The sequence below is a fragment of the Apium graveolens genome, chromosome 5 (assembly GCF_009905375.1).
Source record: "Apium graveolens cultivar Ventura chromosome 5, ASM990537v1, whole genome shotgun sequence".
Taxonomy (NCBI): domain Eukaryota; kingdom Viridiplantae; phylum Streptophyta; class Magnoliopsida; order Apiales; family Apiaceae; genus Apium; species Apium graveolens.
In genome coordinates, this window is record NC_133651.1 from 229,839,246 (window position 1) to 229,858,192 (window position 18,947).

Below are 18,947 nucleotides of genomic sequence, written 5' to 3' on the forward strand. Positions count from 1 at the left end.
CAGGCCTGGCCATTCAAGGAAAGGCCACGGAGCCTATCTTTTTGAGGAAACATAAGGAGCCCATGGGGTAGGCTTCAACTGAGGGAGCTAAGGGCTACAGTGCTCCTATTACTGCTGTTGCTCCTGCTGCTGCTACAGGCGCCTTCCAGCCTCTCTGGGGATTCTGCCGAGGGGACTCCGTGGTGGGATCCACCAAACATGCCTGGGATTGGTCCTATCATGGTGTGACTCCCAAAGATTTCACTGACGTGGTTGCCACCCCTGACCTAGAGAGGATAAAGCTCATGGGAGCTCAATCTCTGGCTTCGGTATGCCTCCATCTCCTTTTTTTTGGACTTATCTTTCTTACTTGTAACATTTACTTGCCTTACATTTTGTTTATTGTTTCATTTCAGTCCAACGCCTATTTTCAAGGCGCTGTGAGGCAAGCTGAGTCATGGAAGCGGGCTTCTGACAAGGCTGACAATGCCCTCAAGAAGCAGCAGAAGAAGTATGCTGCTCTAGAGAAGAAGTTTAAGCGCAAGGAGGAAGAACTCGGAGAATCTAACGCCGAGCTGGTGGTACTTTGGGCAGAGAAGGATAAAGCTATAGATAACTACCTGGACTCGGAGGAGTTTTCCCATTCCATGAGGATTAGGGATGAATCAGTCTTCCCCGGGGTTTTTAGGACTGGTTGGGACACGACCCTTGGGACCGTGAACGAGGCTTGTCCTGATATTAACCTGGAGGACTATGTCTGCCCTGATGACGAGGCTTTGCTACAGAGGTTTCGTACTCGAGTAGTAGTCTCGGATCACGTCCCTCAGGACCCGCTTCTTCCTCCTCCCGAGTCTTCTTCCAGACCTGTTGAGGGTGACAACTCTTCCTCCTCCTCCGAGACGACAGAAACATCTAGCGAGAGCGGAGGGGATGATGGTATGAATACCGAGGGCACCTCAGCTCCTTAGAGCTTTTTCAGCCCTGCGTGGCTTGTTTACTTTACCTTATTTCCGAGACATTATTTATCAAACTCTTGTAATATTTATATGATCTACTTTATTTATCAGATTTTATGCTTGCATTTCACGCGTTTGGTTTTCCTTTCCTTGCATTCAAACATATTTTAAAAACTTCATGAATTTCTATAAATCGTTTGGGATTCATCCCTTACATGAGTCTTTAATAAACTTCAAAAATAAAACTAGAACATATAAATCCTAAGCAAGCAAAGCTTCAAGGTGCTTTTCAACCTACTTGTCATCTTGACAAGTGAGAATCGTATTCAATTGTTCTACACATAGTAAACCTTCAGGTTTTGTGCATGCCAAGTTCTCAGAACTTCAAAACCATCCATAGTCTCCAGCTTGTAGGTTCCTCCACCTTGAACACTTTTGACTTTGTATGGCCCTTCCCAATTCGGGGCAAGGTTCCCTTTCTGTCCTACACCAGAAGCTTCTATCTTCCTCCAGACTAGGTCACCTTGTTTGAAAAACCTTTCTTTAACCCTTAGGTTGTAGTAAAATGAAGCCTTTTTCTGATATTCTACTATCTTTGCATGTTCCTCATCTCGCACTTCATCAATTAAGTCCAGATCCAACCTTTGCCCTTCCTCATTTTCCTCAGCATTGAAAGCTTGAATCCTGGGAGAGGAATGTGATATCTCCACGGGAACAATTGCTTCTGCCCCATATGCCAACATGAAGGGAGTTGCTCCAGTCGTGACTCTACAGGTAGTCCTATAGGCCCATAATATTGGAAGTATCTCATCCACCAAATTATTTCTTGATTTCTCGATCCTCTTCTTTAGTCCATCCATGATTATTCGATTTGCTACCTCTGCTCGCCCATTGGCTTGCGGGTGAGCCACATAGGTGAACTGTAACTCAATTTCATTTTCTTCACAGTACTTCTTGAATTCCTCGTTGTTGAATTGTGTTCCGTTGTCGGTGACTAGGATACGGGGAATTCCATACCGGCACATAATATTTTCCCACAGGAATTGTGCAACCTACTTAGTTGTGATCTTGGCCAAGGGTTTGGCTTCAATCCACTTGGTGAAATAATCAATGTCTACAATCAAAAACTTCCTTTGTGTCGTGGCCATGGGGAAAGGCCCCAGAATATCAATTCCCCACATGGCAAACGGGATGGGCGAGTTGATAGATGTCAGCATCTTGGGGGGTTGTCTAACAACCGGTGCATGTTTCTGACAGCGGTCGCATTTCTTCACATATTCTTTGGCATCAGCCACCATTTCTGGCCAATAGAAGCCTAAACGGGTTATCTTATGAGCCAAGGCCCTGCCCCCAAGTGTTTCCCACAAATACCTTCATGTACTTCCTCAAGAGCCAAGCTGGCCTCATCGGGCCTGAGACACCTTAAGTAAGGAACCACGAAGGATCTTTTGTACAGAATCCCATCTATCAAATAGTACCTTAGTTCCTGAACAGTTAACTTCCGTGCCTCAGTGGCATCATTTGGCAACCAACCGGTTTGTATGTGGGCCTTAATGGGGTCTATCCATGACGTCCCCAAGCTCACAGGAGCTACAAGCTTAACATCTATGCTCTGTGTCTTCAAAACGCGGAAGTACACACTTCCTGAACTTTCTTCTATCTCAGATGAAGCAAACTTTGATAATGCATCTGCCTTATCATTTTCCTCCCTTGGAATGTGCTCAACATGGTATTCATTGAATTGGGTCATCACAGCCCTTACTAGGCGGACATACTTAGCCATCGTATCATCCCTCGCCTCAAATTCTCCCTTTACCTGGGATATGACCAGCTTCGAGTCTCCATGGAATTTTAAGTTTTTGACTCTAAGTGTCCCTGCTAGGCCGAGGCCAGCTATCAGGGCTTCATATTCTGCCTCATTGTTTGTGGTTGGGAAGTATAATTTCATGGCATACTCAATCAAGAACCCATCAGGGCTTCGTAAAACCAATCCTGCTCCACTTGAGTTTATTTTTGATGCTCCATCAAAATAGAGAACCCAATATTCTTTCTCCTTATCACCCTTCTTTTTGTCCCCATTATCAACTTCTTGTCTTGGGGTATGGTGTCTTCCAGCCCCCCAACTTCTTGGTTGGCTATGGTACATTCCACCACGAAGTCAGCTAATGTCTGGGCTTTTATTGTCGTCCGTGGCTTGTACTTAATGTCGAACTCTCCCAATTCTATTGCCCACTTTATCAACCTCCCACTAGCCTTGGGACTATGAATGATATTTCTCAGGGGCTGATTTGTCAGCACCTCAATCTGATGAGCCTGAAAGTAGGGACGTAACTTTCTTGAAGCCATCACCAAGGCTAGAGCAAATTTCTCAATAGTTGAATAATTCAACTCAGCACCATGCAGAATTTTGCTGACATAGTATACGGGTTTCTGGATTTTCAGTTCCTTCTTAACCAATACAGCGCTCAAGGTACTTTCTGAAATGGCTAAGTACAAGAATAAAACTTCATTCAAAGCTGGCTTGGCCAATAACGGGGCCTGGGCCATATACTTCTTTAATTCTTCGAATGCCTTCTGGTTTTCCTCATTCCATACAAAGTCCTTAATGTTCTTTAGTGACTTGAAGAATGATAAGCACTTGTCTCCTGACTTGGAGATGAATCGTCCCAGCGCAGCAACCCTTCCTGTGAGCTTATAAACATCCTTGATAGTTTTTGGTGGTTCCATGTCCAGGATTGCCTTTGTTTTATCGGGGCTAGCCTCTATCCCTCTCTTGGAGACCATCAATTCCAAAAATTTTCCAGATCCTACTCCGAAAGCACACTTTGCAGGATTTAACATCATCTTGTGGTACCTCAGGACCTCAAAAGCTTCCCTCAAATGGGTTATATGATCAGTCTTTACTAGACTCTTGACTAACATGTCATCAACATAGACTTAACATAGACTTCCATAGTCTTACCAATAAGATCCTTAAAAATTTTATTTACCAACCTTTGATAGGTGGCTCCTGCATTCTTAAGACCAAATGCCATAACAAGATAACAATAAACACCAAAGTTAGTGATGAATAATACCTTTGGAATGTCATCCTTGTGCATCTTAATCTGATTGTATCCGCTAAATCCATTCATGAAGCTCAGCATCTCATGCCCAACAGTGACATCAATCAAAGTATCAATTCTTGGCAACGGAAAACAGTCTTTAGGGCATGCATCATTCAGATCAGTGAAGTCTATACACATCCTCCACTTTCCATTGGCCTTCTTCACCATTACAGGGTTTGCTAACCATTCCGGAAATTGAATCTCCTCGATGAAACCAGCCTCTAAGAGCTTCTCTACTTCTTGTTTTATAGCCTCTTGTCTTTCCGGGGCAAAGTTTCTTTTCTTTTGTTTTACTGTTTTCCGATTTGGGTCCACATTTAGCTTGTGAGTAATCAGCTCCGGGTCTACGCCTGGCATATCAGCTGCTGACCATACAAACACATCACTATTTTCTTGCAAAAATCTCACCAACTTCCCTCTAAGGGGCTCCTCTAATGTGGCTCCAATGAAAGTCATCCTCTCAGGATTCTCGGGGTCTAAAGGAATCGACATCAAGTCTTCTGCTGGCTTTCCTCTCTTCTCATCATTTTCTCGGACATCCATATCTTCAATAGGAAGAACCTGCCCCCTAACTCCATCTGCCCTCAAAGAGGCTACATAACAGCTTCTAGCCATTTTTTGATCTCCTCTCTCTTCTCCAATCTCGTTCCGGGTGGGAAACTTCATAACTGAATGGTAGGAAGAAGGGACTGCCTTGAAGGCATGTATCCCTGTTCCTCCCATGATAGCATTATAAGTTGAACTAGCCTTTACCACCACAAAGTCCAACATCTGCGTTGCTTGCCTTGGTTCCTGACCTATGGTGGTTGGCAACTTGATTATCCCTTCCACAGGACATTCCACTCCCGCAAATCCATATATTGGCATGTCGGTTGGGGTCGATTAGGAGTCATTATACCCCATCCTTAGAAAGGCGTCATGGAGTAAGATATCCACTGAAGCACCATTATCCACAAGGACCCTCTTGACCGGGCTATTTCCTATTATCGGTGTTATGACCAGCGGGTCGTCATGAGGAAATTTCACACCCTCTAGGTCAGAATCATCAAAAGCCAATGTTACTTTTTTCCTGGCCCTCTTCGGGGCTTCTCCAACAATATGCATAACCTCTCTAGTATATGCTTTTCTGGAGTTTCTGGACAATCCAGCAGCAGTTGGTCCTCCAAAGATTGTGTTTATCACAGGCCCTCGAGGTCGTGGCCCTCCATAAATTGTGTTTATAACCGGTCCTCTAGGCTGGGGATTTCGCCCCTGATCGTCTTGGTCCCTCCTACGATCTTCAAAGTTCTTCCTTCCATTGTTATTCCTATCCCCTCCTTCTCCAGTGTATTTGTTCAATCTTCTTTTTCGAATGAGGAACTCAATTTCATCTTTCAGCTGCCTACACTCATCGGTGTCATGACCAACATCTTTGTGAAATCTGCAATACTTGCTCTTGTCTAGCCTGGCAGGATCAGCCTTCAGGGGCTTAGGCCAATGAATATCTCGATCTTTCTCGATTTCCATCAAGATTTGGCTTCTAGGAGCATTCAGCTTAGCGTACTCGGTGAACTTTTGCCCAGGTCCTCCCTTCTTGGGGGTTGAATCAGGGTTTTGCTCGGTTCTAGGATACTTGTCGTTAGCGATATACTCCAGATCAGTTTTTCGCTTCTTGGCCTCCAGCAGGCTCATTACTCACTACGGTCTTCCTCATGCTTTCTTCGACTTTGATATACTTCCCTGCCCTATCCTGGAGCTGCAACATGCTTTCAGGGTGACGTTTGGCCAAGGACATTATAAAAAACTCATCCCTAGTTCCTTGTTGCAGTGCTATCATGGCTACCTTATCATCAAGGTCTGGGACTTTTAAAGCTTCCTTTGTGAAATGATTCAAATAGTCTCTCAAGGATTCCTTTGTTCCCTGCACAATGCTCATAAAAGATGCTGAACTTTTCTCATGAACTCTCCCGCTGATGAATTGCTTAATAAAAGCCTGGCTTAATTCTATGAACGACCCAATAGAATTTGGGGGCAAGCGACTATACCACCTTTGAGCCATACCCGACAGGGTTTGAGGAAAAGCCTGACACTTAATAGCATCATTCACGGGCTGCAATAGCAGTACATTAGAGAATGTTCTAACATGATTAGCGGGATCTCCCCTGCCATCATAAGCTTTGATAGTTGGCATCTTGAACTTCCTTGAGATATGGGTATTCATTATTCCTTCAGTGTAGGGTGGAGTAGGATCATCAGGATCTCCAAGGGGAAGAAGATTGCTTGGATCAGCCCTTGGGACAACAGCCCTTCTCTGCACTGGACCATCCAGGTCTATGACAGTAGGAGGATTTCTCCCCCTAGGAGGTACTTGGGGTCCGGTGGTCTGGTGTGCCTCCAAGTCGCGCCTCAGCCTTTGAATCTCAGCTTCATGAGCCCTGATCCTTTCCTGTACTTCTTGGGGATTCGTCCCTTGGGTGCTTTGAGGACGTTGGCTTCCATCGGCCATCGCCTCTTTGCCAGCACGTCTCCTTCTTGGGGCTACTTCATCATCCGAAGATTCAGAGTCTCTCTCAGTGTAAGGACCAGCTTCAAGATTTGACCCTGTGTCAGGATTTGCAAGCTTGTCTGTATCAGTACTTTGAACTGATGATTCTTGTGTGACTGGAGGTTTTGAAGCTGCTTTAACACTTTGAGTTGAAGATTCTTGTGGGCTTCCCCCAAAGACAGGATTATTTGATCACAACATCCAACTTAGCCAAATGCTCCTGATTAGCTTTCTTTTGTTGAACATGTTCTGCAATCTTAGCTTCTACAGTAACTGTACCACCTTGATCATTGTCAGGAATTGTCTTTTGAGCTTGAATATCTGCTCTCATTTTGAGAGAGTGGTTCTTGTGTGACAGGAGACTGAATAGCTGCACTTTTACTTTAAGAAAGTGGTTCTTGTGCGTTGTACTCCATCTGTGGAGATTGTAACTTTGATTTATTTCTTTGGAAGACTTTTTTAACTTCAACCTTCCTTTTTCCAGCAGTATCAAGACCAACTTGTTGAGCTAACTCCCTCATCCTTTCAGCTGAGACTTTAATAGATTTAGCTGGAGGCGAGTCAGGATTGGTTTGATCAGGAATTGATAATGTTATACTGGTAGGATAAAGCTTTGATTGATTAGTTGTTGCATGGAGTGTAGTCTATATCCTAACTTTGTCATGTTAAGCTTTAAACTTGTCACCCAACTTCATCAATTTTCTCTTTTTCTTTGAAGCTTGATCTCTAAAAGTAGTTTGTGCATCCTCAACAACAGAACCAGTATCCTCTACTGGTTTTATATTGAGCTTTAAAGAGATAGGTCCCTCATCACTATCAGTATCTGATGATTCATCAATAAGTCTAATGCCAATTATATTTTTTCTTTTCTTTTCATCGAAATCATGTATAACCCTAGTGGATGGGTACATGCATTTTTCTTTCTCCACCTTGTTTTTCTTGTGATTTTGGTGAGGGTGAAACACATCTTGGACCTGATTGTCCTCCTAACACATCAGTCTCAGCTAGTTGTTTAGGTTTTACAACTGATTCTTTTTGTTATTCCCTAACAATCTAACAACAAAATTACAGAAGGGGGTTGAATGGAATTCTGTTTTTTTGCAAATTTACTAACGCTTTTGAATATATATAACTGTGAATGAATATGTGGTAGTGCGGATTAAAAGAATTCAAGTATTCAAACACAAAGTAATTAAAAAAGATAGTTTAAAAACTTTCTGGTGGGTTGATCTTTCCACCAGAGATATATATAGATTCGAGAACTCTGTGATGCAAGAATACACACAGCTGCTTACAAGTGTTTTTCAAAGATGAACAGAGATAATTCCTAACAGATGTAGCTTTACCTATTTCTCTGTTCAACTCTTATTGTTCACTCGTTTGATCACTAATAAACACTTGCTACACTTGGTTTATATACTACCAAGTTACATATGAATAAGACAAACAGTTAAAACAAGAATCTAGGTCTATTCTTATGTTGCTTCATTTTTCTATCTAGCATCTTTGAATATCTTCAGTTAAGCATGGAAATGGAAATGTTTCTTTGTTCTCTAAAACCTGTAAAAAGGCTTCCACATTCCTTTTGTATATAATCAACTCGTGTGACTGTCAAGTGTCTTTCAACTGCTATTTGAATCTATCATCCCTTGAGACTTCAGTATTATTTGTTGATACTTCACTTGAGTTATCCGTTGAGTCTCTAATGGATTATCCATTGAAAGTTTTTTGAGTCGTCCGTTAAAGCTTTAAGTTTATTCGTTGAAGATGAATTTCTTAGCAATTGACACTCTTTCGCTTATACAAAATTACAAGGCATTTTCTATTTATAATTAGCCAACCTATTTTGTATATCTTTCTAGTAGTCAATATGACTCATAATTCATTACAACTTCTAAACTTTTAAGCTGCTTGTTACATACAGAAATATGCTACAAACTTGTTTAATACAAGCTACCCCATCAATTGATGGTTACAAAATCATTTAACTTATCTATTTAGAGTGCTTTGTTAAGTTATCATCAAGCCTACAACATATTCCTACAATATCCCCCAATTTATGTCAAATAGAATTATAGGCATAAATCCAGGTTAATCTTGATGATAACAAAACACCCTAAATAAAACTAAGACTATAAGCAGTAGATAAATTGTAAAATACTTCAATTAAAAATTGAACAAAGGCAGTTGAGCGTAGTTACATGTCATTTCAAGGTGCCCCTCTAGTCTGAGCTGATTATTTCTTTTTTCTTGATTGCCTAGTCCTCTTTCTCAGCCTTTTGTCATTCTCCTCAATTTGGTGTTGGAGTTGTCTAAAAAATTTAGCTTCATTATCATCATTGAGATCCAGCATCTCTTGCATTTTTTGGAGTGTATCATTTCTTGATATTTGTAGTTGGTCTTCAAGTCTAAAAAATATTCTGACACCCTTTCATCTCTGAACTCCATCATCCAATAAGGTCTCAAATGCACTGTATGACCATTATATGGGCTAGTTAAAACTCTAGGAAGTGTATTTGGATCTCTCCAACTTTGTTTGAGTTGGCGGATCTTGATAAGTACTTCTGATTTGGCAACTTTGGTAAAGACAAAATCCTTCCTCATTTCAATGAACACCTTCACTAGGACATTGTAGCCTTCATTGAGAATTATGTGTAAAGGCCAAGTGATCTCCTTGCCTCTCTGGTATTTATACACCAATCTTTCTGGGAGCTTGTTATAAACATCAATTCCCCTTACTTCATCTAGTTCATTCAAGAAAGATTGATATCTGAGAATTCTTTGATGTAACAGATGAACAGCTGATCATCTTTACTAACTTTTGGATTAGGCTTAGAAACCACTTTGAGTTGAGGTGGGTTTGATTTGACTCCTACATTTTTCTTCCTTGGATTTCTCTTTTTGGTGGGCAATGGTATACTGAGTTCAAGTAAAGGCAAAATGTCCCAATCTATGGGTTCATCCTTAGGTAAGATAGGCTCACCATGAAAGTTGGTGCCTGGATGAACCTTGAATTCAACAGATTCCCCAATGGGCACAGTTGGTTGACTTGTAGTTGTAGATTGAATGGGCTCAGTTTCCTTTTCCGTAGCACTAGTTGGCCTTTTTGCGTTAGCTTTCTTTCTATTCCATTTTGCCCACACTGGTCTTGATTCTTCATGTTTTGGTTCATCAGCTAAAATTTTCTCAGTTTCAGTTGATTTAGCAGGCATTTCCAGTTTTCTTTTACCCCTTTTATGACCTGCTTCTTCCTGCTTCTCTGAGTTCCTAGTCTTCTATTTTCTTCTTCTTTAGCTTCCCCAAAATGAGGATGACCCGTCATTACACAAATCATCTTGCCATATCTATAGATTCTTGCAATTCTTGGTCTTAACATGGCATCTTTGGTGATCTTAAAGCTTTCAATAGATGCACCCATCGGTTTATCTTCATCTGGCCTAGGAGGAGAATAGTCAACCTACATTGGGTGCTTGTTGATATTATCACACTTGCTTGTTTAGACTTTAGCACCACAAAGTTATTGAACTCGTTCTTTATCGAAGGTTCACCCTTATCTCCTTGTCCTAGCTTCATGTAATCCATGGTTGTTATGGATTAAAAACTAATATATATAATTGCTATATTTATTACTAAGGAACGTGAGCTCAAGGCCTTTAATGGTTGCTCTCGTGTTTCGTAGCTTAACTCTGCCTTTACGAGATGCCTACGTATCTCTGTGAATTAGAGAATCAAGCCAAAAAATGTAGTTCTGATCTGTGGGGTGAGGCCCCTTATATAGATGTGGGAGTCCTTAAATTAGACTTGGTATAGGAGACTTGGTGGTCAAGTCTCTGAATTAGGATGGACTTAGGAGTCCTAGGAAGTATGAAGCTGATTCCTTATTCTATGAGGTTCCTTGGAGGCCAATCTACAAGGATTTATATCCCCACTAGGACTTATCTTAATAGCTGTTTTCTCCCTTATTAATTAATTATGAAATTAATAAATAATCAGGGTTTTGGGCCTTCTTTGTTCCATCAGGCCTGATCTGGTCCATCAGGCCTGATCAACATGTTAACCTTTCTGCTCTGAATATCATACATCTTCTTATTGGGCCTAGCAGCCCACACCTTGTATAATCAATGTAATATTTAATTACACAATCAGGATTTATTTATCCCTATCAATGGTGATTGGTGTCAACTGAGTGAAATGCTTCACAGATTAATCCTGAGTAGCATTTGAGCCAAAAATCTTTGAAATTTGTCATCAATCTTTTTCCTTTGCTCTTTGATCTTGAGCTCAACTACTGCAAGAATGATTAAATTAATGTTGTCCAAAGCTAGTGGCTTAGAGATAGTAATAGCGGGTATTATCACCTTGCTAACTTGAATATGAACATCTTTCTCCCCTTTTCGTTATCATCAAGTAAAACAGGGTTGGAAATTTGAGCAGCCACCAACTGTTGAAGTAGTTGAGTTTGAGCTTCTTGATGTGATAGGATCTTGGCCACTGAGGACTCAACAACTGTCAACCTTGAAACTAGTGCCTCAATATTCCTATTTATATTACTTTCCTTTCTGAGTTTCTGTTGAATAACTTTCATTGTTGACTCAGGGAGCTTGATCTCAATTTTGTCATTGAGGTCTTTCTTGACTGTATCAATGGTGTTCTTGAGCTCATCCACATCTTGATTTTGTTTAAGAGTCTCAATTTTGTGCATCTGTAGAGTTTCAATATGGGCTTCTAGAAGACATCTGGTACTAGCATTAGTGGTGGCTTGAATGGCTGATTGAGTCTGATAAATTAGCTTGAACATTGTGGAGGTGAAATGATGATAATTGTAATCCTTTGTTAGCATCCAAGCTGGAGTGTCAATAGATGAACTAGGGCCTTCATATCCTCCTATATCAATGCCATCTACATCAATATCTTCCCCATTTAACTCATCACCATAAGAGTCACCAGAATCATACTTAACATCATCACCAGTTGTAGGTGGAAGAGAGTTGATTGTATCCTTTGCTCTTAGCATTGAAGCTTTAGTATGAACCAGATTAAGTGTCCTCTCTGCTTCCTCATTGCCTTGTACAACCAATATTTGGTAGGATGTAACAGGGTGAGTAATGTCTCACCATCTAGGGATATAGAATCTATAACAGCTTTGTATTCTTGCTGATATAGTCTTTTCCTTTCAGCTTCATTGACATCCATTGACTCACTTGCAATGGTATCTAACCTTTTTCCTCCTATGCCTGTTTTTCTCTTATTTTATCTATCATTTTGCATCAAGGGCTCCCCTTGGCTTCCCATCCTCACCTTAACCATCTAAGGTGAGACTCCTCTCACTCACTTTTACCATGCTGGAAGAAATAGCATGTGGAAGTTCACTTATTTCCTCTCCTTTTGCCTGAGAGCAACTCAGCCTCTCATTCAATTCACTCATTTCCCTCAAACCTAGGAGTGATTGTACAACTTCTAAGCATCTACACTTGTTACAGTTTTGGAAATTATAGGTTGTGTAGAGACTTTAAACGGATAAGTGATATCCGTCGAAGTAGCAGTTGTGAGTGTCAACGGATAATTTCTGTTAAGCTTATCCGTAAAGGGACAATCACTTATCAATGGATGAGGAATATCCATCGAAGAGGTAGAAGTAAAAGAATTAGGAGTTGAAACTATGGTTGAGTCTGTGGAGATTGTAATAACCCCAATTTTTGGAATTTTTGAAACCCTTATGAATAGTGATTTTGCTGATTATGCTGAATAAGAAAACTTTTCATACCACACTATGTAGGGGCTCTTTTATTGATCTTCTGGGATATTATTAGTACTCTATATGATAAATAAGTGTATGTAAAGATCGCCAGAATCCAAATTCGAACACTTTGATTTTTCCCGAAAATCTACCAGATCAGAAAGAATTGAGTATAAGGTAACAGAATAAAAAGGATTTAAATTCAAGGATTATAAGAGAGGATCATGAAAGGAATATAATGTATTGAGAAAGGTTAAAGGAACCTAAGTAATAAGATCCCGGGTATGATCCCTCAAACGATAAACAAAAACGAAAGTTAAGCGAACCGTATAACAGATCAGCAGTCATTAGGCAAGCAATTAGTAGTTAATCAAGGAGGTTAGGGATGATTATGTCATCAAACCAACAAGGTGTGGACAAGTGGAAGCATTATGACATGTGCAAGATGACATAAGCATGACAAGGGGTTTTGTTTTGTTGGATGATTTTGGGCCATGTAAAATTTACCATGGTAAAAAGCTAAAACATTTTCCAAGGAAAAAAGGAGAAGCAGCCAAGCAAATATCATAAAACACAAAAATTAGAAGTTGACTTTTGCTTCCAAGAGCAAAAGCTCTCGGCCAAAACAAACCCAGCAACTTTAAACTGCCATATCTCCTTCAATACTCACTCAAATGTTGTGTTCTATAGCTTGTTGGAAAGGTATTGAGATGGCCTACAACGCTTGTTCACAAATCTCGTCCAAATAAGCATGGTAAGACCCTCATTTTTAAAGTTCTTTCAATCGGACTTTTAGAAACTTTAAAGCCTAACTTTGTGTTCTTGATTTCTTTGGAAAGATCAAGCTTGTAGGAGGATCCATAAGGCTTCCTAGTAACTTTCCACCCTCCAAGAAAGGTATAAATCTTCACACCCTTTAGTAATAAGTTTGAATGTTGAAGTTTGGAGATGGTTTGGATGGATGAGTAGTAATTTGAATGATAAGCATGATTCGAGTTTAATTGTTAAGTAGTTTAGTTGAATTTGGAGATGTTATAATATATGATTGGATTGAGATCCTTGAGCTTATTATGACTGAAATCAGTAGCATTGATGTGTATCTTGAGTTTTTGTTGATTGGTAGTTGGATTGATATGATTTGGAATGGTAAAAATTTGGGAAATCGCGTAAACATAGCCGTCGTAATGTCCGATTTACTTTAGACTGTTTTTGCTCTTAATATCAGGACCCGAGAACTCCCTGTTAGGTTTTGAACATTGCCATAATTAAATAATTCATGTTACGAGCTTCGTTTTGATATGTGGTTCGTTTGAATCCGATGTACGGTTTAGGAGAAACGACCGTTTTAAGTAACGGCGTTTCGCGACCGAACCATTACCCCTCGCCTTACTTTGAAACCTTGGTTAAGGACTTTAAATGACTATTTGGGGTATGAAACATTTATGCAAAGTGGATTAGGCAGTTGGTAAGGTACTCGCGAAAGAATCGCTTTAAAATTCTTAATGGTTAATTTATTAAAAATGGTGGAGCCGAGGGTACTCGAGCGACTTAAGTAAATCGTTAAGCGCGAAAGTGAACGTTAGGACTCTAAATGGTTAAAGTCTAGTTTCTTAAGCGACCCGGGTTTAATTCCGACTTATGTTGTTGTTCATAGGTTATCGGACCCACTCTAAGCTTAAGTCTATCCGGGAGCACTCAGGCAAGTTTTCTACCCGTTATACTGTTGTTATGATGTATATATGTATATGCATTATCTTGTGATAAGTGCATGATTGTTATTAGCAAATCTTGCGATATATTGGAGCATGTGATATAATATTTATATGCATGCTTGTTTCGTAATCTTGATATCTAATTGTTGATTCAATGCTTTAAAGTTGCATAATACCTATGCTAGAGATAAGCAGTAGTTGCGTATACCCTTAGTATAGGGGACCCAAAGGTGAACATTTTCTAAACCGGGAGTCGATGTTCCCGAGTATAATATATATATATATATATATATAGATAGATATAGTTTTCAAAACTATTAATCGAATAAGGTTTATTCGATAACTTTATTTTATTAAATGAATATTATTTTGAATATTCATTCGAGGACTTATGACTCTGCTTAATTTATTAAATGAATATTATTTTGAATATTCATTCGAGGACTTATGACTCCGCTTAATTTATTAAATGAATATTATTTTTGAATATTCATTCGAGGACTTATGACTCTGCTTATTTTATTAAATAATATTCTTTATTTTATTAAAGAATAATGTTTCGATAATCAAACTTATTTTCGATTATTCAAATAAAGATCGTACTTTCGTATAAGTATATCTTTGGTTATTTACTACTCATTTCAAGTATAAGTTTTACAACTTCTACTTCAAGTTATTTATATAGAGATTATCCTCATGGGAATATTATTTAATAATATTCAGATATTTTCTAATATATCGGGACTGATTTACTTTATTAAATCAGCATTACTCCAAACACTCTTTAAAGTGTTTTCGAGTCTTCAAAATGATTTTTAAAGGTTAGAGCGGATCCCAAAACTCGTTTTCAAATTTAATATCTTCCTTTTTGAAGGGGACTTGAATACTCGCTCAAAAATCTAAGGGATCCGGCTCTGTGGTGTATTTTATATTCGCAACAAGGTTGCTATTTTGATAAATGAATTGATTACTTACCCAACGTTCGGGAAGTAAGTCCATCTAATTGAGTCGGCATAAGAGAGAGGCCGAGGTACGGTCTATCAAAGTGTAAGTGGCTGGGTGGCAGTCCATCAACGCGTAAGAGGCCGGGTGGCGGTCCAGCACAAGGTCCTTATGTGGCCAGGGTGATGACCGGTGGGGGATTCATCCATCTACTAGTAGAAAATGTTACTTATTGGTATCTTTGCCTGATCAGCAAGATATCGGGTTTATGCCAAAATTCTTTTCTTTCCAAAATTCATTGGATATTGCAACTCTGTTCATATTTTACATGACAGAGGTTTTCAGGAAATGTATGAGATATATATATATATATATATCGGGACTTAATGAAGTTTCTCGTAACTTCATTTCATTCAATAATATTTCAAAGATTGAATCTATTCAAGTCTTATCTTGTATTCTCATCTATATGATGAACTTTTGAAACTAATTATAACTTGAACGGTGGTAGTTCAAGTAGTATTCGGAAAGATATAAGTATATTGGAGTATCTTGTAACTTCATCTTTTAAACTTATATCTAGTAAATGATTATCTTGTGCATGTCAAAGATTTTCGGAAAAATGTTGAGACAAGGTTAGATATATGAGATCACCTTGCAATGATATTTTATACAGTTATCAATGGGAACTCTGTGTTTATTATGCATGGAAGAGGACTTCCAAGATTTTGAAAAGTATATGTATATATATACTGAATTATTTTGCGACTTGGTCGCGTTAAGATATCAGCTTGGTTCATTTCTTCTTGACCAAGACTTTCATGAGTACTATGAGAAAGCTCATATATTATTAATTATTATACATATTATTTTGGTGGGCTTGTTACTCACCCTTGCTTTCTTCTTTCATCACACAACAACAGATAGACAAGATGAACAGGATCAAGCTCCCAATTCGCGAGCGAATAGGAAACGTTCCGCAGTTTCCTGTAGGCGTTGATGCCATTGTAGCTGAGGTAGGATCTACCAATAGACTAGGCTTTCAACTTTTGTTGTACCAGACTTATGTATATTTATGAATTGTAATAATGGCAAGGAAAATGTAAATTTATTCAGAAACCCTTTTAAGGTGTTATTTTTGGATATTCATCTCTGAGACTATAACTTGTGGTGTGTGTGTTTATTGTGGGGTCACAGTACAGAGTAGTTGATTGTTTATTAAGATTGGGTGTTATTAAGGGAAATGGAACTCGTGACAACCCGGATCCCCGACCCCGGATTTGGGAGTGTTACAGAAATGGTATCAGAGCTAAACGTTATAAACCTCAGAGATGATATGACGTTAAAATAATAAGTTCACTAAGATATTAAGAACTCTTGCCAAGTTCATAGTCGGACTACCTAATGTAGTACTGACAGTTAAAACCCTTTTGGGAACCCTTATAAATATCGGGATAGAAGCGTAGTTCGTTATCGTATATGGTAGCGGGACTCCGAACCCTGAGGTTGAGGAGCAACAACGCGATGATGTTTTATTAATTATTGGAGATCAGATTGTGGACCCGATAGAGCGTCCTAACGTAGGACCGGATGATGTTCATATTGAGGATGTAGCGGTTGAGGATGTTGTCCTAGAAGGGATTGTGGCTGAGGAGGATTCCGTGGAGGATCCTGACAAGAATGAATAAAGGACCACTGAGGAATTGATGACCATGGTTAGGGAAACTACCACAGGTAGGATTGGCCGGTCAGTACCGGAGGTTCGTTCAAGTTTGTAAAGATAGTAGCCCCTTTGACACGACTTACTCGTAAGACTAAGAAGTTTGAATGGACAGAGAAATACGAGAAAAGATCTTAACAACTAAAGCAAAGGTTGGTGGCGGCCCATATGTTGGCATTGCCGGAAGCAAAAGGAGATTTTGTGAATTGTAGTGACACTTCGCATAAGGAATTAGGGTGCTTCTTATACAACACAGCAAGGTAATCGCGTACGCGTCAAGATAATTAAGGGAATATAAAATTCGATATCCCCACCTATGAGCTTGGGCTCATGGCAATAGTTTTGCCCTAAAGATTGGAGGCACTACTTGTATGGAGAGAAGTGCGAGAATTACCTAAGCCATAAGTGCTCTAGTACATTTTCACGTAGAAAAGAGCTCAACATGCGCCAAATGAGGTGGTTAGAGCTAATCAAGGATTACGATTATGAGATTCTTTATCATTCGGGGAAAGCCAATGTGGTGGCTGATGCCCTTAGTAAAAAGGAGAGACTCAAGATGATAATGTCTTTCAGAGAGTTTATAAGAGATTTTGAGAAAATGGAAATAGAAGTGAAGGTAACTGGAGCCGGTACCGAAAAGCTGTTTGAGATTGCAATACAGACCGAATTATTGGAAAAGAATATATTGTGCCAGAAAAAGGTGATGAATGAAGGCAGAGAGCCAACAAATAAATATGAGATTAATACCGAGAAAGATGATAAGGGAATAATGAGGTATTCCTATAGAATTTGGGTCCGAATGTTCAAGAGCTTAAAGATGAGATCTTAAATGAAAGCTAGTTTGAGGAATAAGATTTAGAGCAAACCCTGAACGTGATAGTCAGGGAGGTCGCCATCAAGATAGAAGGAACCCATAACATAATGAAGTGGAAAATGAGGATTTTAACGTATAAGATAACCCCAAGTATGGGAGAAGGATGAAACATTTCATACTAAGGAAACAGAAATTTGAGTAAGGAAAGGAGACCCGAGACGGTACTCCTATACGGTAATTCATGGACCTGTCTAAAAAGGACTTAGACTATTATCCCTAACCACCACCCTGAGGAAACAATGCGGTGAGAAATTCTTTCAGGACCTTTAAGTCGCTAAGCCCTTAGAGTTCCAAGGAACAAGCTGACCCAGTCGAGGTAAAAGCCTGACTAAAAGAAATATAGGAATCATTTGAAATTCTAAATAATTGACGAATCACAAAAGACTGTTTTTGTCACTTACCCTCCTAAGAGAGAGGCCACCCGCTGGTAAAAGGCCAAGGAAGGCACGGAGTAAGAGATTATAATAAAGACAGACGAGTATGATGAATTATGAATCTAAGTTGTAAAAGTTGTCAAGATTCGTTCTGATGACAAGAATCCCAGAACGATGTGATGCTTGAAGTCAATGATTAGTGGGTTCATGAAATAATGATAAGAGAAAGGAAAATAAAAAGAAACTGAAGTGGAAAGGAATATAAAGGCAATAGAGTTTGAGGAATGATAAGGGAGTTGGGTATGAGGAAACCCTAAAGACTCGTAGCAATAGAAATAGAAAAGTATGTAATCGTCAGGATGAGGGTGATTCACCATGAGTTAAAGTTGATGATTGAAGGCATAAGAGATACATATATTTTATCCCCTGTAAGTTGGGAGGATTCGAGGAAACCTTGAGATAATTCGAAGGATAAATAATGAGACGCGGATAGACTGAGGAGACAAGGGAGTAAGAAATTAGGAAAATTGGATGAAGGAAGTGACCTTCAAGAATGTGAAGTGTAAGACCGGTGGCTTGATATCCAGAAAGGGAGACGCCAGGTATGAAAGATATCCCAACATTGAGATGACTGTTGAAATAAACAACAAAAGTAAATAAGGAATTATTAAGAAGAAGTTCCCGTTTAACACGACCAATATCTTCCAGAACATCCTTGTTATTGTTACCAAATTAGGCAAGAAAAGCGGATGACCATTGTTATCTTTTGGAGGCCATATGGATTGACCTCAATTTGAATAAGGATGCTATTATGAAATTAGGTATAGACTATCGAGGTGGGAATGATGAATAAGATAATCTATCAAGGATATATGACTTGATTTATCCATGGAAGGATGCAAGTACCTTTTTAAAAGTGGGATTAAGGATATAACTTCGATAACTTGAGATGAACCATAGGGGAATGCATGAAGGTTGGCATTTCACCCTTAATAGGGATAATATGAGTTTTGACAGTATGA